Source organism: Peromyscus californicus, unplaced genomic scaffold, assembly GCF_007827085.1.
Source record: "Peromyscus californicus insignis strain IS unplaced genomic scaffold, ASM782708v3 Scaffold_6__1_contigs__length_162567912, whole genome shotgun sequence".
Taxonomy (NCBI): Eukaryota; Metazoa; Chordata; class Mammalia; order Rodentia; family Cricetidae; genus Peromyscus; species Peromyscus californicus.
In genome coordinates, this window is record NW_026294584.1 from 112,601,557 (window position 1) to 112,627,161 (window position 25,605).

The 25,605-nt window shown below is 44.7% G+C and overlaps 1 protein-coding gene across 1 annotated transcript in view; it reads right to left on the bottom strand.

The window, feature by feature from the left end:
* The window catches only part of Frmd4b (FERM domain containing 4B), a 332,248-nt gene that overhangs the window by 193,059 nt on the left and 113,584 nt on the right, over window positions 1-25,605 (bottom strand). The window lies entirely within an intron of this gene.

Genomic DNA, 25,605 nt, shown 5'->3' on the forward strand with positions numbered 1-25,605 from the left:
CTTTTCTGCCAAACTAGCTCCGGAGGCCTCAGGACAGATTATCTGTCAGTCGATCAGCTTCATTTCAGGTTTCAAATATGCCCTTAGCATCTCAATTCAGGTGTAACACCAGCATTCAAAACAACACAAAAATCTGTCTTCAAAACAAAACAAAAAAATCCTGCTGGTTTCAAAGTAGCTGTAATTGGAAAACTTTTAACAGCCAGAAAGAAAAAAAAATTGCTTGGGGGTCTGTAGGATTCATAGACACAACTACTCTGGGAGCTGCTGCTCTTTCTTGGCAGTAAAACCTGTCTGCTCCTTCCTATTAACATCCTGGCTGTACTTCACCAGGATAACAGACATGGTGTTTACACACAATCTGATATAGCAGGTTTGACTGAACTGGGATAAAATGAAGCAAGCATAATTTGGAAAAGAAATGTCACCTTGCTGATGGGAAATTACTGAACTTCAAAAAAATGGCCTGTGTAGAGCAAACCGTGGTACACACATCTTTTTTTAATGATGCAGTTGACTCAGTTCTCGGAAATGTCAGGCAGCCTAGGGAATACCAGAATAACACCCCCAACAGGTCAATTACCAGTGTCTCGTGACACTGTCCTCTGAGAAAAAGATGCTCTCAAGACACTTTGGCAGGTACTGATCAGGTCTCATGTCAGCAGTCAATTGCAGCCTGGGACATTTTCACTCAAGGTTTCAAAGCTAGTGCTTAAGAGAACGATCCTTCTTTTCTTTTCTTTTCATGTGTACATGCTTATGTGCGTCCATGCTTGCTCATGTGCAGTCGATATGTTGATGTCTTCTTCAATCACTTATCTGCATTATTATTATCCCTTCCAATGGGGGCTTCTGGAGTCAGGCTGGCCTCAAACTTGCTATGTAGTCAGGACGATCTCTGTCTCCCAAGTGCTGAGATTACAGGTCGGCACTGACACTACACCCAGTTCGTGTAGTACTGAAGATTAAATCCAGAGCCTGTATATGCTGGCGGATAGGTATTCTACTGAGAGAGTTACATTCCCAGCCCCTCCAGCTTATCCTTCTAGACAGGGTCTCTCAATGAACTTAAGCTCACTTCTTGGCTAGATTAGCTGGCTATTGTGCCCCCAGAATCTGCCTGTCTCTACCTCCCAGTTCTGGGGTTAGAGGCATTCATGCTCACCTGGTAGTTGTTGCTTGGTTGCTGAGGATCCGAACTTAGGTCCTCAGGCTTGCACAACAAGCACTTGACCTCCTGAGCTGCCAGCCTCACCCCCTACTCCTGCAGGAGGCCTCCACAACCTTTCAGAAAGGGAGACATAGTCTATAACAGGGTTTGCTAGACCAGCCAGTCAGCAGCACTTGGGGGCTTGTTCAGGTTGGAAGTGTTCAGGCCTGTCGTGGACTGGGAGTCATGGATACTAAGGTTAGTGATCTCGATTTTTACCTAGCCTCAGGGGATTGCAATTCACATGAAAATTGTCACCCTGTGGAGGAGAAGAATGGTGGACGGGAGCTAAACCTGCCTTCAAACCCTGAGTACCTCGAATATACCCCTTAAACAAGGAAAGTCTGAATGTCCTCAGGTATGACATGGGGACGTTGTCAGAACCCACTATGGGGGGCTGGGGAAGTTCAAGTCAAAGTACTCTTTAGGAAGTGTTTAGACCAGTGGCTGACAAAAGGCAAGCACCCAGGACAACTAGCCAGCCTCACTACTAAAAGAAGGAATTGTCTGAACTTTTTGGATTTAGATAAAACAGTAAGTAAAATATACATTAAAATGTTTCTGTGTATGAATACTTTGCCTGCATGTGTGTCTGTGTACCCTGTGCGTGCAGTACCTGTGGAGGCCAGAAGAGGGCGTCATATCCTCTGAAACTGGAATTGCAATTGTGAGCTGCCACATGTGGGTGCTGGGATGCGAATCCAGGTCCCCTTGAAGAGTACCCAGTGCTCTTAACCACCAAGCCATCTCTCCAGTGCCCAAATACGCATTTTTAAAGCTGACCATGGTGGCCTATGCTTGTAATCTCAGGGCTAGGGAGGCAGAGATGGGTACAACCCTGGGACTTGCTGGCCCAACCTAATCCTGAAGCTCCAGGTCAGTGGCAGACCCTGTCTCAAAACAAAACAACAAACAAACAAACAAAAATCCAAACAACAACAATAACAACAAAAACCAAGATAGAGAGCTCTGGCCTCCACACGCACATGAACATACATGCGCACATGTGCCTGCACCGATACATGTACCCACTCAAACATGCAGGCATGCATACACAAATAATGCTTCTTTAAAATAACTTTTAAATGACTTGGTAGGTCCTTTTCCTTTGCTGAGGGTAAGGGTCAGAGGTGACTTGTTTCGAAGAGCAGTTCTGATGCTCTGCTCCAAGCTCCCCAAAATGCTTTTTAGAAGCTCAGTCTTCCCTACCAGAGCTGACTTTTCCTGCGGACTTGGAAAACAGAGTACGCTCAAAGCCGCATGTAAGACAGAAGCCATCGTTCCCAGCAAACACAGGTAGAGATGCTTCCTCTTCCATTCTAGGAACTGATGTGGGGGCAGCTGAATAGAGGTGTGCAGCTACAGAGAAAAAGAGCAGCCTAGCTGACCAGCCACAGGGAAAGACCAGAACCCAGACCCACACCCTGAAGCCGGTCTGTAATTGGCCATGGGAAGAGAGCTAAAGGACACTAGTTTGAACACTGTCTTATTTCCCCCCTTTAACTCAAGAAGCAGATTTCCCCTCTCCCCAGCATCAGAGCTCCCTGCAACACACTGTAATTTCCTGTAGCTCTCTCCAGAGGGTTAGGGGATGCTTTGGCTGACAGCATTACTCACACACCTGGGAGTGCTGCTGTGGACGTCAAAGAAAATTTGTCATCATCCCCGAGGCTTCTGTAGGCTCTTCTTTCAACACTCAGCAGGAAGAGGAGCAACGGTGAGCTCCAGAAAGATGGTACAAACTCACAACCCCCAGAAAGGGAGAGGCAGCCAGCTCTATCTAACACGGCTCCCAGGGGTTCCCACTGCATATTAGAGTCAGTCTGAGCTGGGCACGATGATGTAATCCCAGCACTGGAGAGGCTGAGGCAGAAAGAGCTCAAATCTAGGAGTAGTCTGGGCAACACGGTAAGTTCCAGTCCCACCTGGGTTACACAGAGGAAGCCCATTTCTAAGGAGCAAGACGGAAAAAAAAAAAACAAAAACAAAAACAACAAAAAACAAGAGTCCTTCTCACATCCGTGGACATTGTTCAGTCATACTCTGCATACCTGAAGTCAAGTTCTGAAAAACCATGGATATCTGACCCAAGGCTTAAGGTGGATGCAAGCAAGGTCCAGCTCAATGGTTTCCAAACAAGAACAATTTTGCGCCCCACCTTAAATCTGTGCAATGTTTGCGTGTGTTTCTGGTTGTCACAACCAAGGAGTGCTGCTGGCATCTAGTTAAAAGAGGTCTGAGATACTGTCCAGCCTGCTGCAGTGCCTATGACAGTACCCAACATCAGAGATCTGACTTGAAGGACCCCAGGTCTACGTAAACTCCACACTGCACTTCTTCCCTCCTGTGACTTCTACCATGCAGAACCATCCTCCCCAAGGAGCCAGTAGGAGAAGAAGTGAAGCAATCACCCCAGCTCAGCTTTCACACCCCAGAATTATAAGGGACCCAAAGCCTTCAAAGAAAGAGCTGGAATTCTGCTTCCCACTGCTTCATTTTCTCTTAAAAAATATCATAAAAGGAAGGCATAATTTTCATCATAAGCTATTGATATTTTCTTCCTTTACTTTAAGCTTAATTGTTTTATTTAAGTTAAGCTTTTCTTTGGCATTTGTTTCATTTCTTGAGACAAATTCTCATGATGCAGTTAATCTAGGTTGAAACTCACTATGTGTTGTGGTTTGAATGAGAATGGTTCCCATGGGCTTATATTTTTGAATGGTTGATCCCAAGTTGGTGGAACTATTTTGGGAAGGATTAGGAGGTGTGGCTTTGTTGGAGGAGGTGTGTCACTTGGGGTGGGCTTTGAGGTTTCAAACGTCTGTCTCTCAGTCGGCTTCTCTCTCTCTCTCTCTCTCTCTCTCTCTCTCTCTCTCTCTCTCTCTCTCTCTCTCTCTTATAGCTTTGTGCCTTTCCTGGAACTCACTTGGTAGCCCAGGCTGGCCTCGAACTCACAGAGATCCGCCTGGCTCTGCCTCCCGAGTGCTGGGATTAAAGGCGTGCGCCACCACCACCCGGCATCTCTGACTCTTGAGTGCAGACGTAAGGTGACAAATGCCCCATGCTCCTGTTGCCAGACGACATTCTCTAACAGCAATCAGAAAAGTAACTAAGACAGATACTTCGGGCTTTGCCCACTAAATCTCAGTAGTGCCCCAGTCATCACAACAGCAACATCAAAAAGCTTTTCACAAATTCTACATGTTATTAGGAAAACTGATACCTATGTCCCCCCACCCCGAAACCACCCATAGACATTGGGGAAGAGTCTTATCCATCCATCCATTCTCCTGGCTGGCACAGAGCAGGCAGTCTCTCACTGTTGACTGAAGGAACAATGAATGACTGTCTGAGCAGTGAATACAGAAAGCCGTCCATCCAGTCTCCAAACACAAACTCGCCTTTGCCAAAGGCCATCATCTGTACCATGTGTCAGTCAGAGACCCAAGCGACGCACTAGGAACACACAGTGAGAGAACTGAGGCCATCTCTGTCTGAGAGGGCCTTGGTGGAGAGTGAGACTGTCAGACGTTTGAATGAGGACCATAAAGGAGCAGGCACTGCCACAGGGGGATCACGAGAGCCATATCATGCCGGGGGGAGTCAGGAATGTCTCCCTGAGCAAAGACCATTTAAGCTGAGATCTGACAGCTGGGGAGGGGAGAGCTAGTGACCGTCAAGGAGGAGAAATTCAAGTCTCGGAGGGCTGTGATAACCAAGGTCCTGAGGTTAAAAAAAAACAAACAAACAAAAACAAAAACCTATATTTGTGAATTTTAGGGAGAAAGACAACAAGGGTCCAGGAGACACTAGGGGTGAGGGACCAGGGAAATCAAGTAGGGGTGTGTATGTAGGATCACAGGGTGCAAAGGAAGAGCTTGAAGGAGGTCCCAGGAAAGACTCCATAACTAAACCATGAGTCCTTCTGCTTCCTCCACTCCTAGCGTGCAGAATGGAGCAAGAGGAGCTGCGCCTGGCGGTACTTGCCTTTCGTTCCAGCTACTGGGGGTCTTAGGGTATGAGGATTGTAAATTCAAGGTCTGCTTGGGCCACACAGTGAGTTGAAGGCCAACCTTGGAAACACACTAAAACCAGGCCTCAAACTAAACAGGAAAGTGAAGGTATGGATAGAGGTTGGTAGAGGACTTGTATAGCACATGCAAGGCCTCTAGATTCACTCCTCAATACCACAAAATATTAAATGCTAGAGACAGAACGCAGGAAGAGGTTGGTAGGAGAAATTGTCCTTTACAAGCAGCCATCTCCCAGCCCTGGGGACCTCCTTGTACAGTAGCTGCTTCTTGTGCAGAGGCCTGCACACCCCCTGCTCTAGCTCTTACCCCCAAAGGTTGGAAGACCTGGCCAGCAGGGACATGCTCTTTTGCAGTCCCGCTAGAGCCAAAGGCTAGCTTTTCGCCCTTTCCCATTCTCTGTCTTCTTTCCCTGTGGAGCACCCAGTTCTCGGCCCTGTCCTCAAGTAGCAGGACAGGAAGTAAGTGGGCAGGCAGTAGGAGGTCCTCAGGTACAGGGAACCTGCCCCCATGCCTACAGCCAATGATGAAGGATGGATTAGTTGACTTCTGTGCCTATGAATGGCATTCCCAAAGGCTGAAATCATGATAAACTAAATAACATCCCTTAGGAAGGCAGCAATTGAGCTTCCACTTTGGCAAGATCATTCCATCCCTAGAAGAACAGGAAGAGGAGGACTAGGAAAGGAAGGTGAGGGAAGGGAAGGGAAGAGGGGAGGAAGAAATGTGGGAAAAGAGAGGAAGGAGAGAGAGGAGGGAAGAGAAAATCCCTCAATCTCTTAATAATTCCATCCTTCTGTGTATCAAGTTGTATTCTCGCCACTCAAACGCACAAGGAGGGGCGCTGTCCTTCTTGCCTGAATTACAAGGCAGTTCTAGGCTCCTGATTGTTCCCATTTTGCTCATTAACCCACTGAGCAGATGCTGGAAATTCTTCCCAGGTCCAGTTTTAGACCTCATTGATGCAGCTGTGAAAGTGTCTGAAGGGGATGCCCGCTCTATGGAAACTGGTGTGGACCAGACAGAAAGGGTTGACCCCATTTACAGAAGCAATGGTGACAGTCTTGTGACTGACTGCCCACCCTATAACCTGTCACCTTGTGTTTATACCTCATTTACATCCACATCGACAATGACAAAAATAAACTGTAATAAATTCCATAGCGTGCTTTTCTCCTAAATAAATGCAGACGGCTTCAGCTACACTTTCAGTTGACTTTCACGCATTTTCCAAGATCATGTAGAAAAGGACATTTTAATCCCAATTGATAGATAGGAATCTGATATATAGAGAGGTTAGAATAGCTGCCAAAGACCAGTGGGAAAAATTTATAAAGTCATTCTTATATGATGTAGCTGCTAAATTTTCCATCCTGCTCTAGTAGATACAAAAGTATCTACTTATATTTATCAGTTATAATTTTCTTTGGCCTCATACTGAAATTTTAAGCAACGTCTTAGCTTGGGCTGCGGTGACAAAAGGCTCATACTGAGAGACTTCAGCAGTAGAATTTACTTTTCATCATGGTGGAGGCTAAGAAGTCTGGTATTAAAGTGCCAGCTCACTTGGCAGTGGAGGAGGGGCATTTCCTGGTCTATGGGGGCTGCACCCTCACTGTATTCTCAGACAGCAGAGAGGGTAATTTCTGGATCTGCTCATCCCTGTCTAGGGGCACCTGTCTCCATAAGAGTCCATCTCCACGATGTCATTCCAGCCCTCCTTCCTCCCAAAGGTCACACCTCTACCCATGGCATGGGGAATCCACGCTTCAAATATAAATGTTGGGAAAACATGAATAGTCATTCTACTCTAGATTTTGATGGCTCCAGAATGCACTTTATTATTCTGGGAACTGAGTGTGACAAAAAAAGCACGCCCTTTGCGTTTACCAGGGTTCCATAAGAAAACAATGACAATAAAAAAAAAAAAACCTAAGATGAGAAGTAACAGAATAGTAGATGGAGGGTAAGTTCCTTGAGACACAGTGGCCCGTCGCATCTATACAAGAAACAGTAGCAGGGAAACAAACACATTTATGCAAATTCTTGATTCTTGAAAGACTTACTAACCTACCTTCCTGGGGCACAGATAGGAAAGCGAAAAGGAGAAATTGTCCAATGTCAAGGCTACGAAAGTACTTAAAACCAAAATAAAATAGGGCGCTTAAGGCCAATCCATCTCGGTCTTCAAACAAATGTGAGTGATCGGTCTTGAAAATGGACCATTTTCCCAGCACCAGTAAAGTACAGAAAATTTGGTATGATTATTGCTAGGAATTTCAAATATTTGGCCTTTGGCAGTACAAGCAAAAGCAAAGCCAAATTAAGCATCAAAAAAACAAAACAAAACAAAACAAAAAACCAACAACAAACCCCAAACAGACCCAAAAGCATTTCTTGTATTTTGCTATTCTAAAATTAACTTCACAGTGGAAGGTAACAACACACTGTACTTCACTATGACATGGACTGTCTGCAAGAATGAGCAAAACGCCAGCATGCCACAGGCCTCCAGGCTGGGGCCAGTCGGGAAACAGTGTGCGGAGAGCTGTGGGCACAAGGCAGAGCGGCACGACCTGCTTGGAGTCCACAAAGAAAGCAAGGCTAGATTTCAGTTTGGAAGGGGCAGGCCGAAGACACTGAAGGTACACTTCCACACCTAGGAATGGGCTATTAGTGTCTCAGTCTGGTAAGGTTGCAGGTAATCTTGGATCATGCCTTGTGGGCTTGTATATCTGGGCAGATGATGTTAGCTGCCTAGTCATCATCTCTCCCTTTTTCAGAGACTCCGACTCTGCGGGCTGCCGCCTAAGATGGACTGTGGTTGATTTAGAACACTATTTCCTGAATAAGGCACAAAGTGGAGCCTTCTAAAAATATGCCCTTCAGCTGGGAATGTAGCTAGGCTAGTAGAGCATTTACATACAGTACATGGACCCCAGAGTTCCATTTCTGACACTGTAGAAACTGGGTGTGGAGGTGCTTATTTGAGTTTTAACCTCAACACTTGAGAGAAAAAAAAAAGATCAGATGTTCCAGGTCATTTTGACTACATAGCAACTTTAAGGCCCAGTTTACATGAGATCCTGTCTCAAAAAATAAAACAAAATAAGAAATCAAATAAAAAAAAAATGCACCTCGCCGGGCGGTGGTGGCGCACGCCTTTAATCCCAGCACTCGGGAGGCAGAGCCAGGCGGATCTCTGAGAGTTCGAGGCCAGCCTGGACTAGCAAGTGAGTTCCAGGAGAGGCGCAAAGCTACACAGAGAAACCCTGTCTCGAAAAACCAAAAAAAAAAAAAAAAAAAAGCACCTCTTTAAGAGATGGAACAGAACAAAAATGTATCAGCACATGGAAAGAGATACAACATCATTAGTCAACAGGGAAGTGCAAATCAAAACCACAATAATAGACTGCTTCAAATCCACAAGAAGAAATAAAGAAATATGAATAGTGACAAATTGTGCTGGCTAGTGTTTATGTCAACTTGACACAGGCTGGAGTCATCTGCGAGGAAGAAACTTCAACTGAGAAAATGCCTACCTAAGACCTGGCTGCAGGCAAGCCTGTAGGGTATTTACTTAACTAGTGATGTGGGAGGATACAGCCCTTTGTAGGCAGTCCATCCCTAGGTTGGTGGTCCTGAGTTCTAGAAAAAAGCAGGCTGAGCATTCCGTAAGTAGCAAGCCAGTAAGCAGTATCCCTCCACAGCCTCTGCGTGAGTTCCTGCTTCCAGGTTTCTTCCCTGTTTAAGTACCTGCCCCAATGGCCTCTGGTGATGAACATATATGCAAAATAAACCCTTTTCTCCTCCAAGTTTCTTTGGGTCAGAGTGCTTCATCACTGCAACAGAAACCCTAACTAAGACACACATGTTAGCAAAGATTTGGAGAAACTGCAATCCTTCTGTCCTGCTGGTAGGAATAGGGCATGTTGTGGCCACTGTGGAAGAGATGCATTTCTTCAAGAGTCCATATGATGCAGGGACTCCATAAGAAGTAAAGCAGGCATTAAAAAAAATGTATGTGCAAGAGTTCATAGCAACAGTATTTAGATCAGCTGAAGGGTGGGAAGAAAATCCACAAGTACTACACGATGAACGCACTTTAAAAATACAGGGCTGAGAATGAAGCTCAGCTGTAGAGACCTTGCCTTAGTATTCACAAGGCCGTGGGTTCAATCCCCAGCACCACACACACAAGAATACGGTACACTCCCATCCAACCAACTGAATATTCTCAACAATGAAAAGGAATAAGGCAAATACCGAAGAGAATCGAAAACATATGCTCAACAAAACTGGGGCACATGTGTTTACAGTGATATTGTTTATAGTAGCCCCAAAGTGGAAAACTCACATGTCTAATACCTGATGAGGAGATGTACAGAATATGGTATATCTGCATTATTCATCCATAAATAGGAACAAGGTACCAATAGATGTTACTGTTTTCTAATACTGAAATCATCATATTAGGTAAAAGGAGAAAAACAAAATGACAAAATTATAGACATCTTAGAAGTGGAGAGTAAGTTAGTGGTCATGCAGTAGTCGGGACATGGATGGGGTAGATGAGAAATGACCACTAATGAATAAGGGATTTCTTCAGGGGGTGATGAAACTGGTCTAGAACTGCACAGTGGCAAGCACAGCATAACCTTGAATATACCAAAAAACAGTGCAGCCTTAAGAGTACGAATTTTATGGCACGTGACGAAAAGTCAAACAATAATAACTAAGTAGCTGGTGCTGGACATGAGAGTGCACTCAGGAGAGGGGAAAAAGATCACAAGTTCAAAGCCAGCCTAAGCTACAGAGCAAGACACTGTCTCAAAAACCGGGGGCTGCCAGGTATGGTGGCACAGGCCTTTAACCCCAGCATTCAGGAGGCAAAGGCAGGCCGATTTCCAAGCATTTGAGAACAACCTGGTCTACATAGTGAGTTCCAAGACAGCCAGGGTTATGGAGAGAGATCCTGTCTCAAAAACAAAACAAAGAAACACACAAACATCAAAGGCTAAGTTGTGAGTGTGTGCGTGTGTGGGGGGGGGGGCGGGCGGCGGCCCTATGTTCAATTCTCAGCACCACAGAAGTAAATAATCAATAGAAACAGGGAGCTTTAAGAAAAGAACAAAATATAGTTCATGCTATGGATAAATCTCAAAACCACTCTGCAGAGTGAGAAAAGCTGAGTACAAAGCCACAGCACACAACCCCATTTCTGTAAAAGGCCCCAATCAGTGTAGACAGGAAGTAGATTAGTGGTTGCTCAGGGCTGGAGGGGGAAGTAGGAGAACTAGGAACTGACTGTGTGTGGACGCAGCGTTTCTACTCGGACAGTGAAATGTCTTGACATTGGGTTATGTCTGCAGAACTAAAATGACACAGGAAGCTGCTGAATCATATACTGTAAACATGTGAACCTTAAAAGAAAAGGCAATAACACAGGACACAACTTTGTCTGGATTTACAGGTATTCTGCAAGAAGCATGTAAACTTACTGCCAGCAACAGAAAAACAAGGCGTTAAACTTTCTGTTGATGTGGATAAAGAACATATGTTATAAGAAAAAGTAAAAATAAAAATGGAAGAAAATGCTGTACATGAACATAGCTATGAAACTTAGAAAGATGGAGGAACATATCATGAATTATTATTGCTTTTCCTGTGGCAGGCTCTCCTGTAGTTCAGGTTAGCCTTGTAGTCCAGGCTAGCTTCAGGATGACTTTGAATTCCTGATCCTCCATATTCATAGTGCTTGGGTCAAGGCTGTACTACTCTACCTGGTATGAATTATTAACAATAGTGCTTTCTGAGATGAGCTTACTGGATTTGGTGGAGGGGCTTCCTCCCCTGGTTTTCTATATCAGGACATGCTACTTTAGAATTTCTAATTTTGAAGTGCACACACCATCAAACAAAATGCTAGTCAGTGAGTGCAGGACAGGCTTCCATCACACCCTTGGTCCTCAGCTCCTCATTTCCTGGGCTGCCAGATGAGATGGCTCACATTGTTTGCTGCTCAACACCCTGCTGATGTAAGTGGAGGTTGTCCTGTAACCAGAACTCCAGTGGGTAAGCCTGAACTCATAGCTCTGACAAAAGATTCCAGCTAGGTGTGGTGGTTTTTGCTTGTAATTTCAGCATTTGGGAGGTGGAACAGGGGGATCAAGAGTTCAAGGCCAGCATCAGCTACATATTGAGGTTAGTTTGGGGTGTGTGAAACCCTGTCTTAAAAAACAAACAGCAACAACAACAAAGCCCATACAGATGCAAACAAAGAGAGAAAACATCCCCTTCATCTAAGTCACACAAAACATTATATACCCAAGTATTTAGATAGTGTCTCTTTCCCCTAAAGGTATGTGATTCCTAGTTTCTTGAATATCCCTCCAGACACAGACAGTGCTACATAGACACACTCCTCATGGCACAAGTCTGGAGAGTTATTTTACAAGAGTAAATAAAGGATGATGCAATGGCAAAAAAAGGACAACTCAGGATATTCAAAACTCACATGTTTTTAAAAGAAGTCATTTGAGGCAATCTGGTAAAATTGGATTTAAAGGAAGAAAAGAATTGGAAGAAATAAGTTCCAAGAGAAGACTCCGATGTGCCAGGACTGTTACATTGTTTCTACCCGAAGGATGTCAAGTCACATGAATTGTCTGAACAGAAAATGAAATTGGTTGTCTCCGTTTCCAAATGGGTGAACAGTCCATACTGAATTCGTCATTCCTCCCAAAAGAGGAACCGAGGGTGGTCCAACTTTCGCAAGTGGGAGCTTTAAGATTTCAACCTTCCAAGAAACCTGTGAATGAGTGTCCCTCTCTCATTTCCTTCACCCTGGAGTCCTTCAGAGCAAGAATTCCTCCAGCAGGCAACCCCAGAGCACTCAACTGGTCCTGATCCTAACTAACATCTCTACATCCATTCAGTCTGTGCTGAGGTTCCCACTTCTTTGGGGGGAAATGATGGTTTAAGTCTGAAAATCCAGGCACTAAAATTGGATCTCAGGAGTGGCTCTGCCCCTTAGTAATGTCTGAAGCTGCTCCAATGTTCCTTGGTTTAGTCACTTTCCTATTGCTGTGACAAGGCACCATGACTGAGTCTTATAAAAGAAAGTGTTTAGCCGGGCGGTGGTGGCGCACGCCTTTAATCCCAGCACTCGGGAGGCAGAGCCAGGCGGATCTCTGTGAGTTCGAGGCCAGCCTGGGCTACCAAGTGAGTTCCAGGACAGGCGCAAAGCTACACAGAGAAACCCTGTCTCGAAAAAAAACAAAAAACAAAAAAACAAAAAAAAAAAACAAAAAGAAAGTGTTTAATTGGGCTTCTGGTTGCAGAGAGCCAGAGTCCATTAGGTAGAGTGAAGGCGTGGCGGCAAGAACATCTGAGAATTCATATCATGACCCATAAGCAAGAGGCAGAGAGAGCTAACTGGGAATGGTGTGGGCTTTTGGAAATTCAAAGTGACACACTTCCTCCAACAAGGCCACACCTCTTAATCCTTCCCAAATAGTTCTACCAATTGGGGATCAAACATTCAAACATATGAGCTGATGGGGGCCATTCTCATTCAAACCACCATGCTCCTGTTCTATGCTCTGCCTCACTAGAGAGGGTGACACTGTTCTCACCTGGGTTTCTAATGCTTTGACTCCAGCACCTCAGTGCTTACTATTCTTTCAGACCTGGACCATCTCCTCCAACCCAAAATTTCATCCAGACAATTCCCACCTATTCTCAAGGCTCAGCTTTCCTGTGGGTCCATCTAAGCTGGTGGGCACTCCATTCCAGCAGCTCCATCTTCCCTATTATAACACTCATCCATTTTGATACTGCTTGATTCTGGCACGAACTCCATTAGCACAGGGACTCTGCGTGTTTGTCACTACTCTGGTGCCTGGCACGGTATCTGGCCCTTGGAGGTCTGCAATAAGCCTGTGGACTGAGGATGGAAATGTAAAAACTGTCTGTGGCCCTACAAAAAAGAGACTTTCTTCATTTTAAAAAGTTGGTTGTAATAAGAGAGTGTGGTTATATTTTATTTGTGCACCCCAATAAAGCTTATCTAGGGATCAGAGGAAAAAGCCAGCCACTATATTAAACACAGAGGTCAGGCAACGGTAGCACACACCTTTAATCCTAGCATTGGGAGGCAGAGATTCATCCTGATTTCTGTGAGTTCAGGGCCACACTGGGAACAGAGCTAGGTGTGGTGGCACACGCTTTTAATCCTAGCACTAGTTAGCCATAGAGGTCTGGAGGTCTGTACAGACAGACAGGAAGTGATAGAGCTGGGTGGAAAGAGGAAGTGAGTAGCTGGGCGGAGAGAGGAAGTGAGATGGCAGGGCACAGAAAGGCATATAGGCGTGAGTATACAGGAAGTAGCTCTTTCTTGGGCTGAGGATTTCTTGGCGGTAAGAACTTGTGGCTTGGCTTGTTCTATTCCTCTGATCTCTCAGTTTTCACCCCAACATCTGGCTTTTTTTTTTTTTTATTAGTAAGACCGTTTAGCACTTCGTCTTCCAGGAGAACACCTGGAATTGACTGGAAATGAGAACCAAGCAGACTGGAGTGCTGACTCAGTCAGTGGAACGCTTGCTTTACGAGCACAAGGACCTGAGCTCCATCCTTGGGAATCATGTTAAAAAAATAAAAAAGCAGCTGGGTGCTGGAGAGATGGCTCAATGGTTAAGAGCACTGGCTGCTCCTCCAGAGGACCCCAGCTCAATTCCCAGCACCCACATGGCAGCCCACAACTTCCTGTAACTCCAATTCCAGGGGATCTGACAACCTCCTCTTCTGGCCTCCGCAGGCACAAGGCACGCACTTGGTGTATTGGCATACCCATAGGCAAAACACCCTTACACACTCTTGAAAAGCAGAGTCTGGGGTATTCTAAGCAGATCCCCAGGCTCACACGCAGCCAGTAGGAGACCCTATCTCAAAGGAAGGTGGACAGAACCTGAGGAAGGACATCTGTGTTTGTCCTCTGACCTCCAAATACATGAGCACCCGTATGCATATATACCACCCCCCATGTATACCCACACAAACATGCACAAATATATACAACACACACAAAACAATCAGCATCCTCATAAAGCTTGTGACTAAACTTTAGGTCTGGAAGCATTTTCCAAGAATGAGAAAACCTGAAGCTGGTATCTGACTAGACCCAACCACTGTCTGAAAACAAGAAAAAATGACTGGGACAAAGTGGTGGAGACCCAGGGATCAGGCATAATCAAGTGTAAGATATTTCCAGTAAGATGGAGATACTGGGAGGTAAGAAAGAAGATGGCAGACCAGATTCTAGGTCTAAACCATGGTAATCTTAATTTGACCTGATGCAGAGTGGTCTTGACAGGAGCAACATGGATTATCTGAGGTATATTTATCCCTCCTAAGTGGCTTAGTTCTCCAAAGCACCTTTCTACAGTGAACTGGTACAGGCAGAGGCTACTTCTATTCCTAGGAGAGGTTATGCTGGGGGCAGGATGGGATGATGCAGCTCAGGTGCCTGATGCGCTTGCTCCTTGTTTCTAAAATAGAACTTCTAAGCCCATATCCTGATTAGCGACAAAAGTACAGAGAACATCAACAGTTGGTTACTGACAGTTTGCACTTCCGTTTTGAATGCCATTTTCCAAGCACACTACTCTATAGTTTCAGAGAGGAAAAATAATTAGAATAAAGAACTTCAGATGCAGAGTATAGGTGTATATAAACACTGCATTACATGAAAAGGTGTAACCACACAAACATCAGATTACAGTTAGCTGAAGAAGTGTTTTCAAAATCCCACAGTCATTAAACTATGGTCACGTGGTCAAGAGAACATCCAGATTAATTTAATTGCTTTTTACAGTAGTGAAAATATATGGAGGCAGGACCTTTTCAACTATTCCATCAAGTAAATTATATGCAAAGGTGACCGGTTCAGGTAGATATCTTAAGGCAATTTAATCAACATTTTGAATTTACCTTGTTGTTTATCTTAAAGATTCCTATGAAGTTTTGAATACGTCTTTGTAATATATCCTTGATTTTCTTTCTTAAAATGCACAGTTAGTCATATTGCTCTAGGAAGATTTGTGTTGACATCTAGTTCTTCAGAATCTCTTTTGGCACCTCTCAGGACCCTTTCGAGGAAAGTCTATGGATGTGGTGGGAGAAACACAGTCACAGAGAGCAGGGGATCCAATCCCTGTAGTCTCCGCAGATTTCAGAAAGCTTTACGTGTAGTTCAAAAGAACATGTCTTTCACCAGAAATGACTCAATATGGCCGCCTGTACATAGACAATCCTTCTGGGATTTCATAAGGCCTCCTGTCTTTTCATACCACAAACACACTACAGTGAATTTCCCATTCCTTATCTCTGTCACCTGATGTGGTTATCGGTGATTACCCAACATCTATTCTTCTACCCCAACCAGGAGCCTGGAATAGTTATAACAATCCTGCTCTCCTTGCCATGATAAGATGGTTTAGGAAAGCAATATGACTCCAGTTTGGGCCCTTAAAAATCCAAGGAAAAAATCAACTAAGAACCTTCTGGAAGCTTTGCTTGAACCTGGTGGAGACCTCTTACTGCCACCTTGGGAATGGAGCTGATACAGAGGGGTTGCTTAAACAAGACAATCACCAAGAAAGCAATTTGAAGGCTCTAAGAACTACACATGAGTTGCTCTAACTTAGGATATTCTGAGGTAATATATCTCCTATGCACAGTGAGATGGGGAGGGACTGGAAAGATGACCAAGTGGTTAAGAGCACTTGCTGCTTTTCCAGAGAACATGGGTTCAGTTCCCAGCACTCACATGGTAGATAACTGGAGTTATCTCTAACTCCAGTTCTAGGGAATCCAAGCCATCTTCTGGTCTCCTTGGGTATCAGGCATGCAAGCTGTGCACACACACACACACAGACAAAACATTCAAACACAAAATAAAAATAAAATCTTAAACAAAAAACCCGAAGATGATATATCTACTTATTAACTGAATCAACTGATATGTAGATTCTCTGTTATCTTTGGAGAACTTGAATTATACATTTTACATTTGACTTGAAGTCTTTGTGAAAGGTGAGAGTTTATCACTGTATTCCAGAGCCTAGTGCAAAGCACCACACATAGTAGATGCATAATTCACATATGTAGGAGTAAACACATCCAAATTCCAAAGTAAGATGTGACTTGAGTTTCCCATCAACTCTAGGCCTCATGGAGCCCTAATATCCAACTAAGCGACTAGATTATAGGGACCACAATTTGTCTCCACAGACTATTAATGCTGTAGAGTACAAGCAGGAATCAAACAGGAAGAAACCAATGAGATCCAAGCATATAAATATAATATAATAAATAAATAATAAAAACAAAATAAATTGAAGAGTGACTAAAAGAGACCCACGGGGACTGGGGAAGTAGCTCAGTTGGTAAATCGAGGACCTGAGTTCAGACTCCAGAACCCACGTAAGAGTTCTCGGCATGGCAACATATGTTCATTTTCCCAGTGCTTCAGAAGGCAAAACAGGGCGATTCCTGGGGCCTGCCAGCCTAATTGGTCAGCTCCAGGCCAGTGAGAGATCTTGTCTCAAAATATAAAGGGAAGGGAAGGGGAAGAGAGGGGGAGGGGAGGGAGAAAGAAAGTCAGAAAGAAGGGAAAGTGAGCAGAGCCTAAGAAAAGATACCTGATATTGCCCTCTGGCTTCCACATGCATGTACGTACATGTGCACATGTACCCAGGCCACAGGTCCCTGCACACAGAGAGCACCTACACACTCACAAACAGGGGGCGGGGGAGAAGGGCCCCAGGATGATTATGAGGTGTGAAGAATGTACAGCACTGAGGTCCTGGATTGCAGTGACCGTGCAAACACAGAATGCATGGAGGAGAGGGGCTTGTCCTTTGCTTGTGGAACACCCGAAGAGCACAGCGGTTGATTGCGTAGAGGGTCCCGGGGACTCGATGCACACTCACACTGAGAAAGCGCAGAGGCTACGCCAGATCCTCACCACATCGTTCTTTTGTACAAACACCTTGGACCATGAAGGTGCTTGAGAATTCAGCACAGACTCATCGGCCCCAAATGGGTGCCCCCAAATGGAGATTTAATCCCTTTTTGTGATTTCTCCTTATAAAATAACATATGTAGTTTGGTGTGGCGGCCCCCATCTGTAATCCCAGCCCTTCAGAGGCTGAAGCAGGCAGAGCTTTGGCTATACAGTGAGAGCTTGTTTCGAAGAAAGAAGAAAAGCAGGAAGGGAAGAAGGTCAGTTTGTTATAAGGTACTGGCGCTGGAATCCTCTGTTCATTAAACCACCCCGCTGTCTTCAACAACGCAGAAGTATTAACGTCTTCATTTAAAAACCGGTCTAAGTGGGCAGTTACTTCATTAACCAAGGAAGGCGATGAACGGTAAACACATGGGAGTCATTGTAGCCCAGACTCTAACCGAGCGAGCGCGCTGCCAGCAAAGTGCAAGGGTTCAAGGAGGGAAGCTTCAATAAGCAAGGAGGAAACCCTTCTCCATGAGGTAAGTGGCGGCGCAGACTCCCTTGCTGCCCCTGCTGTACCATCAAGCAGTCCCTGGATCCTGGAGAGAGGCGAAGCAGGCAGGGCGGGGTTGCTAGTGCAGAAACCTTCCATGTGTGTCCAAGGAAGTCTGCTTTAAAAAAAAAAGGCACAAGGACCGACAGGTTCAAATGCACTGCCCGAGAAGGAGAGCGGCCCATCTGCTTTCTCTCTTGCTGGTGTGGACCTGGGTGTCTCTCCACGCACATTTCATTTTAACCAGAGTCAGCAGCAAGTCCTTCACTCGGAATATGTTTCTTTCCTTTTTCTTTTATTTATTTTTTTTCATTTTATAAACTTCATTAAATAAAAATTCAAATGAGTAAAAACCGTTACACACCAAAAGTCACCAGACTCAAGGTCTATACAACTCAGTGGAATCACAGAATCGGCATTGGGCACGGAAGCTGTGAGGTTTCATATTCAGTTTTACACTTCAGTATTGAGAATAGTCTATTCACCTCTCCAACACCAAGACCAAAGAATCCACAACAGAATCAGGACTCAAAAACAATTAGCTTTATGTCCTCTTTCATAACTCACGTCCTTTCTTTATGTCTGAACATGAGAACAATTTTGTTAGCGTTTAAGAGAAAAACACAGTACAGGTTAAGGGAAGGCCCCTAAGCCACTAGGAGGAGAGCCGGAGAGAAAGTCATGCCTTTTAAGTTAGCAAAGAATAGAAACAGACAGATTGTTAAGAAAGGAGAGTGTGCTTCCAAGAGTGGAAATCTCCTAGTTATCTGAGGAAGGAGCCCAAAAAGCCTCCTGTGAGTTTTCTGGAAGAGTCTAAATAAGAGAGCCAGTGCAAATGTATTGATCGGTGAGTGCCACCATGGGATCTAAATAAGAGATCCAGTGCAAGTGTACTGATAGGTGAGTGCCACCATGGGGTCTAAATAAGAGATCCAGTGCAAAGGTACTGACAGGTGAGTGCCACCGTGGGGTCTAAATAAGAGATCCAGTGCAAATGTACTGACAGGTGAGGGCTACCGTGCCTGGCTTTTTTATTCGTGCTGAGATTTGAGCTCAGCCTTATAGCATAGGCACTCTACTGCCTTGGCCACCTTCCCAGGCTCCAAATACTGTTTTTATTTAATATCTCTGCCCAGTAAAAGAATTCTGAAAAATTAAAATACAAAAGTAGAGGCTTTTCTAACCTAGAAGGTTCTTATAGTATTATTTTCTTTAATATTAAGGACAAAAAGCTAGGAATCCTACTATTGGAGGCCTGATTATTAGAAATAGAAGGATCATAAATATTTTTATCTAGTATATATTGATTTACTTTCAAGACATTGTCAATACTCAGTCAATCACCACGACCTACGAAATAGGTACCATTATTACCATTAATAGAACTCCTCTCTGCCAGCTAGTAATTAAATCATGGGAGTGTGCTGACTGACCATCATAAGCATTGTGACCAGGTGAGGAAGCAGGAATGTGTGTAGTGATTGGCCAATCCAGATGCAAGAGCCATTATAGAACCCAGGAGTGTGGGTGCCGTGATTGCTAGCTTCCTGCAGTACAGCTTAATAGTAGTCTGGAAGGAATCCTTGTCCCAGTAAAGATTTCCTGTTTCCAGAAGAAAGTAAAGGGGTGCTGAGTGGCAGGAGCAACCAACATCTTTTTAGGACCATTACTTTGGAAGCAAATGAATATCCCAGGTAAGTCAGGAAACACCCAAATCCGTGACATTCTTGCTCTGGGAACAGCCCAGCTCCTGTTCATTCTAGTACCATGTTTCCCTGCTGTTTCTTCCTTTGAGTGAACTCATGGTGATTTGCTCTCTGGCCTAGGTAAAAAGCCTTCTACTGCCCTGGCAGCCCACTAAAAAGTGATTTAATTTAAACCTTGTCTCTTTTAGTGAAATTGTACTGCCTCATATGCAATATATTAATAGGAACAGCCTTTTAATGACTGTGACTTCAAGTAATACTTTTTTTCAATTTTCAATAACTTGGTTGTTCGATACCTTGGGTATTATACTTATTAAGCTCGTCAGTCTGATCCAAAGCAATGGGATTGATTCTCTCTCTCTCTCTGTCTCTCTCTCTCTGTCTCTCTCTCTCTGTCTCTCTCTCTCTCTGTCTCTGTCTCTGTCTCTCTGTCTCTCTCTCTCCTCTAAAGAATATCAATAATATCATTTTCTTAATCTTATTGGGATCCCATGAATCCAAAAGCTTAAAACACTATTAAAAGACCCCTAGCCCCTATCACCTGGGAGGGCACTTTTACCATAATTTGCATAAATTTAACACAAAAAAGCATAAGGAGCCAAGAGCCAAAGGTGCCAAGAGCCGAAGCCTTTTGCCAAGTCTGCCTTACTGTTTTTAAATGGCCAACAGCACACGCACAGTCTTTCTGGCTTGGCTTCTGCAGCTCCAGGTTCGATGAACAGTGGTTCTTGGAAAGCCCCACATTGGATGGTAGCCCATCCGCCCAGTTTACAACTTGGTTGTCAGGATGCCAAACTGCACAAGGCTCCAACCTTCCCAGAGCTGTGGGCTCCTCCCAGTCCTCCATAGAACTGCTAATGCTAGGAAGAGAGGAGGATCTCCTAGTCCTTTAAATAGCCTTGCCCCATCTCCTTGGTAAAATACTTACTTCGGAAGAAAAAAGAAACCAGAAACTGTGAAGTGAAGCCGCCTCCACATTCACAACTTTCCTATCACCTCCTCCTCAGAGGAAGCTTGCTCAGCCGCTTACTGGCAACAAAAGCAGCCTGGGGCAGGTCCTCACAGCAGCTAGTGCATGCCCATGCAAGCTAGCTCCTATCTGTCTCCAAGAATGGCAGGTTTCAGAGCAAGCGCCTACACCTGCATTGAGTGCGTTGTTTGGAGGTATTTCTGAACTGTCTATGAAGCGAAAGAGGATGAGAACAACCTGACTTGTGGCAGATGGGGGTCGCATAGATGATTAGCCCCTACAAGAAGCACACATATGCCTTTACCCTATACCTGTCAACAACAGGGGCTTGCTTATAAAAAGCTGTAAGAGTTGGCATGAGAGAAAGAACATAAACACAGCCAGGGGCTCTAACAATGAAGCCATTGAATAAAGTCAGTGTTAGCTGAGTTTCTAGAATGTTCTCAGTGGAGCTTAGTTCCTGGGTGTTTCTCATGGTGTGGGTATTACCTGGTAATGAGCCTACTTTTTCAAGGGGAGGAATTTTTCTTAAAACATAGTCCTTAATTATACGATGCATACAATGTGTGGTGTTGAACCAAAGAAACAGAGAGTAAATTAAGTTTCATCGGCTTGACTTCACAAGGAATGCTGTCTGAGGCAGGATAACCCAGAGGACATCCATGGGTTACATTAAATGTAATTGTTGTCTCACATGACTTTTCTGATCTGATAATGCCTCCTGGGCTGGGGAGGGAGAACATTTTTCCACCCTAGTGCTGCAGCTAATTTCTGAACAGCAGCTGCCGGGGCATTGCTCTGAAGAAGGCTGGGGTGTGTGGCAGGCCAGCGGTATCTATCCTAGGTCTCAAGTGGAGGCAGGGTGGCCAACTACCTCTTTTCCTTGCAAGTGAACACAAATGAGGTAATGTTTTCTTCTTTCCAAATATCGGGATTTATTCCAGGCCACAGTAGGATGTGAGGAAGTCAGAGTCCATGGATGAGTATCTATGGAGCTATGGACCTGGATCAGGGGGTCACCTCACTTTGAACTTTCTAGAAGAAATCTGTCTGAGCTGTAACCAGGCTACTACTGCCGTGGTGGGGAAGCAGCTGGGGACAACACGTATGTGATGGACATGGCTGTGTGCCAATAACACTCATGGATCACAAAGGCCGTGGCTGACGCTGAACGTGATTAGGAGAAACGTGGACAGGAGACATGGAAGAAACAAGAAGATGAAATGAGGAGAAAGTTTTGCCTGGGAAGTAGTTCTGGAGCGTCTCTGGAACATTCCTTTTGAAGGAACAGAACCATGCAGTACCGGGACTTAGAATGTTCCTTTCAGCGAATGTCCTGCTGGCCACCTCCATGTGCAAACAAGACACCGTGCTTACCGAGAGTGTTCACGTGCCAAGTGCTCCAGGTGGCATTGGCTTGTTTGTGTGAAACCTTCCCCTATTGAGGAAGACAAGGCCCTTGTTAAAAAGCAAACCGTCTCCGTGAACACATTCAGTACAATCAACAGCACTTGGGGACTTCAACAGTGAAGACAGGGCAGGGCTTCTGAAGGAATGGAACGTATGTTTTGAATAAAAAAAAAAAAAAGGCTCAAAATGGGGAAATGGAATTCTGAAAGAATCAGGGTTTATTGCACTGGACAGGCAGGTCTGATTAGGTAGATAAACAGCAGCAGCAGCTGTCCTGAGAGGGACCAGTGGCTGCATGGGGTTCTGGCAATAAAATGAACCACAGATGATGAGGACTCCAAGGAGGAAAGGCAGATGATGGGAAGGCTGCCTCCTATTGCATCCTGGGAAAGCTCAGGTTCCTATATAAGTTCTGGCAAACCTAGGCTAAAATCCCACTCTCTTATTTATCTGCCTCATTACCTTGAGGGAGTTATTTCACCCGTTAAGGCTCTGGCTTAGTATCTGTAAAATAGAGAGGAAAACTCCTCCTCCCTAAGACTGCTCATGAGGAACACACATGCAGTGTCTAAAGGGACGGCCCTGGGGAAATGGTGGACTGTCAGTAAATGGCCCATATGATCACTAGTCCACTACTCTAGCTGCTTCTGCGGGGACCTGGCTTTGGCTCAGCTTTTTTTTTTTTTTTCTTTTTTCTTTTTTTCTTTCTTCAAGATAGTGCTTCTCTGTGTAACAGTCCTGGCTGTTCTGGAACAGACCAGGCTGGACCCAACTCACAAAGATCCGCCTGCCTCTGCCTCTAGAGTGCTGGGATTAAAGGCCTGTGCACCACCACCGCCCCCAACCTGCTAGCTCTCAGCACTTCCTGGAGCGGAAGCCACAACAGGGAGACGGTTACTGTGAATTCTGCCTTGATCCTTACCCTGGAGGCAGATGTCTGAACTCTTTTCCTCATGATGGAGAGGCAATCCACTGGGCTGCAGAGAAATTTCCAACAAAAATCCACAAAAACGGAAACCAGCTCAAGCAGGGAGACAATAAGACCAGCCCCGTGTGTGTGTGTGTGTGTGTGTGTGTGTGTGTGTGTGTGTGTGTGTGTGTGTGTGTGTGTATGGTGATATTTTATTTGTATTAAAATGTTATTTGTATGTTAATAAACAAAGTTGCCCGGGGTCAGAGCTATTAGCAAGCCATAGGAAAGTAGGGCAGTGGTGGTGTATGCTTGTAATCCCAGCACTTGGTAGGCAGAGCTGGGTAAGTCTCTGTGTGTTCAGGGATACAGCCATTATTGGATACACATGCCTTTAATCTCAATACCAATCATGGAAAACCTGGAGGTCTATACAGACAGGCTGTGAGGAGGTGGTCATGTGGTTGGGTTTACAACCAATGAGAAGGCAGAACAGAAATTCTATATAAGGACTTAACACAGAAAGTAGCTCTGGTTCGGAGAGGTAGGACCACCGCAGGAGGAAGGGTAAGGTTTTAGCTCTTAGCTCAGACCTCTTGGCTTTCTTCTTTGCATTGGTTCTGTGTTTCTTATTTAATAAGAAGGTTGGTTACCTCTATGTGTGTTTGTGTGCGCGCACGTGCGTGCGCATCATGGGGAAGCTGTGGTGAGCAGGGAGCAGGGGCTTTGCACTGTGCCATCAGCCTTTCACAACATGACATGAGAAAAATAATGAGTTCTCCTTTTAGATGGCTGAAGGTCTCACGGAGCAGCCTAGTCGCCAGTGGCATCCATCTCCCTTCTTGGTGTGAAAACCTGTGTTCGTTTTCAGTCTCCACTCTCCTCGACTCCATTTCAGAAAGAATGTCTTTTTAAAATTAATTAATCAATCTTTTCCAGCCTGATGATCAGTTTCCCCTCTTAACAAAGATTCTGGGGGTCCAGCCCCTCTATAGTCTTTTCCCAGAGTTCCAGAAGAGACACTACCAGCAGCGAATTAATTAATCCGAGGGATCCTCGAACAAATCTACGTACACGAAATTCTTTAGTCCATCCACTTTATCCTCCTGAGTCCGTTCTCCCTCTGCACAGCTTCTTTTCTGCTCTCATGCTTAGCTCCTTTCTTGCCTGATTTCTCTCTCCACTTTCCTGCTGTTCTTTCAAGTTCTATCTTAATTCTCCCATCTTAGTTCTTTCCCATCTAGTTCTTCCCCATCTAGCTCTTCCTCATCTTCCTTTCGTTCTTCTACTTCCCCTTGAAGTCCCTGACATTTTCAGTTGTATACCCATGCAATTAACAATGTTCTGGCCAAGGCAAGGTCACCAGGCTTGAATTCTTTCAGGGTCAAAGAGGAAGTGATAAGATCCACACAAAGAGCAGTAATTGTCAGCTGTCATTTGCAACCCAAAAGGGAAGTGACTAATGGGGAATAGAATCAACTGAATTTGGTTTATAGATCTGAGAAAAGGGATTTATGTGTTCAAACTATATTCTTAAAAGTGGTTAGTTAAAATGTGAAGAGTCTAAGTCACTAAGTCGTGAGTAAAAATAAAACTGCCTTTTTTTCCTTTGGAGCAGTATCTGTCTCAGCCTAATCTTGGTTGTGCTGTTTTCTGGGGTGGAGGTGGGGTAGCTAGGTAGCCTGTGTCACAGCTTGATGTACCTGGTATGTAAAAGCCCCTTTTTTTTCTGAGTTAATTGGTAAAGGGGAAGTCTAGAGATACCACTTGGGCTATGGGAGAAAGGAGGGTTTAAGCTTAATTTGCACAAGCAACAAGGCTGGTACCTGACATCCCCCTGGCCTTGGTGGTCCTCTCTGTGTGGATATTTACCGTAATTCAGGAGGCTAGCAGGTGGCCTGGATGCTTATCTTATCTGCAATCTGTCCTTGGATGTTTGAGAGGTATCTCAGATAAAATACTTTTGTCCAGAGATGGCCCTGGCCAGATACTTGCTAATGACAGTATTTACAGAAAGGCAGACTTCTGAGTCTAATGCTAAAAAATAAAAGAACAAAAGCCTGAAAAGAAGGGTCTTGACTGTGTGACTTGTTGTTAACACAGTTGGGGGAAGTTATCCAAATACCCCAAATATAGGAGAAATGGTGCCCAAAGAATGATCAACCACACTATTAAAAGTTCGTAGAAAATGAATTAATTGGGAAAGCTACCATAGCACACAGGAAAATCATTGTAGAAACTGGCTAATATATTTAAAAGCTAATATCACCAAGACTCCTTGAGTCTTGGCTTTATCCTCTGGAAGAGTTTTTAACTCCTCCAGGTAATAGCTTTGCCCTAGTCAGCTGAATTTCTACTATGTATTTCTGTGGCCTGCAGCATCCTCTCCCCTTCCTCTCCTCCCAGTCCCTCCTCTCAACTTTCCCCCTCCCCCAACCCCAACCACTCCTCTTCCTCCTCAGAAAGAATCTTGATTAACACAAACCAGTTAACATGTGAGTGGACCTGGGACAAAAATCAACCCATCAGAGAGACTGTGAGGCCTATTGCTTGGAATTCTGGGAGAAGGATATATCTACCCTCTCTTCCCTGTATAGGAATAACTTGCTATAGTGTGTTTGCAGTTATGAAGGAAGACAATCTGATGACTGAGCTCACCTGAAGGAAATGTAGAACGAAGGGAATGGGGAACATTGTCAGCCTCCTGATCAAATCTTGACTGAAGTAGGACCCTCTAGGCAACTCAGTTCTATGAACCAGTAAATATCTCTTACTGTTGAAGCCAGTTTAAATTGTGGATCCCTC